Source organism: Sinocyclocheilus rhinocerous, unplaced genomic scaffold (genome assembly GCF_001515625.1).
Source record: "Sinocyclocheilus rhinocerous isolate Xijiao unplaced genomic scaffold, SAMN03320098_v1.1 scaffold30901, whole genome shotgun sequence".
NCBI lineage: Eukaryota > Metazoa > Chordata > Actinopteri > Cypriniformes > Cyprinidae > Sinocyclocheilus > Sinocyclocheilus rhinocerous.
The window spans coordinates 1-876 of record NW_015632875.1 but is presented as its reverse complement, the minus strand read 5'-3'; the positions used below and the strand labels follow the sequence as shown (position 1 = coordinate 876).

General features: G+C 36.6%; 1 long non-coding RNA gene across 1 annotated transcript; it reads left to right on the top strand.

Moving 5' to 3' along the window:
- Nucleotides 1-72: 72 nt before the first annotated feature.
- Nucleotides 73-872, top strand: LOC107743085 (uncharacterized). Its single transcript, XR_001640367.1, has 3 exons — nt 73-316; nt 530-650; nt 832-872. It is a non-coding gene; the product is annotated as an uncharacterized LOC107743085 (long non-coding RNA).
- Nucleotides 873-876: the final 4 nt, after the last annotated feature.

Sequence of the window (876 nt, the reverse complement as noted above, 5' to 3'; positions counted from 1 at the left end):
GATGAAATACAGACATTCTTCAGTGCTCAGTTTGTCAGTGAGTCTCTTGTCTGTGTTCTAGATGGACCAGAAGATGTTTCTATTAAGGGTGAGGGTGTGGTGGATTTAGGGGTTCGTGTGTCTCTCTCTTGCTCTGCAAATTCTGAACCTGCTGCCTCGTTCAGCTGGAAGATTAATGAAACAGACACTGATGTGACCACAGACACATTCACCATAGATTATACTGACTTCACACACAGTGGAGAATACATCTGCACAGCCTTGAATAGTGTCACAAAGAGAAGCGCCACACAAAAACATGCTTTACTAGTTAAAGGTAAGCAATTAAAACTAACCTGTGTTGTAAACATTTGATAACCATTGCAATTTTTCTAATTGCATTATTCATTTCTAATTTCTAATAACTTTCTAATTAATGTACTATGTAAACTTTTTACTATGTAATTTTACTATGTAAAATGCCCTAAAGTAAGTATTCTATGCTGTACATGATGTCTGTCTGTTGTTTCCTCTGTTTTTGTCATAGTAGGAGGAGGAGGAGGAGGAGGAGGGCTGTCATCAGGGGCGATAGCTGGGATTGTCATTGGGGTTTTAGTGGCAGTTGCAGGCATTTGTGGTCTGACTGTCTATTTAACAAAAACTAAGAAAATGTGAGTAAAATCTGAGTTTCTGAATTATGTACAATTACAGTGACTTTCTCTGAAAATATGTCAGTATTTATGTGATAACAAAAAGATTTCAGTAAAACAATTGTCATAAGCTGTCTTTTTATGAGACAAAAATGTGGTAAAGATAAAGTTGTAACAAAATGTCTTTGTCTTTACACTACAGCTCAAAAATAAACCTTCGACAAAATGGACCGGCAAGAGGAGGTAT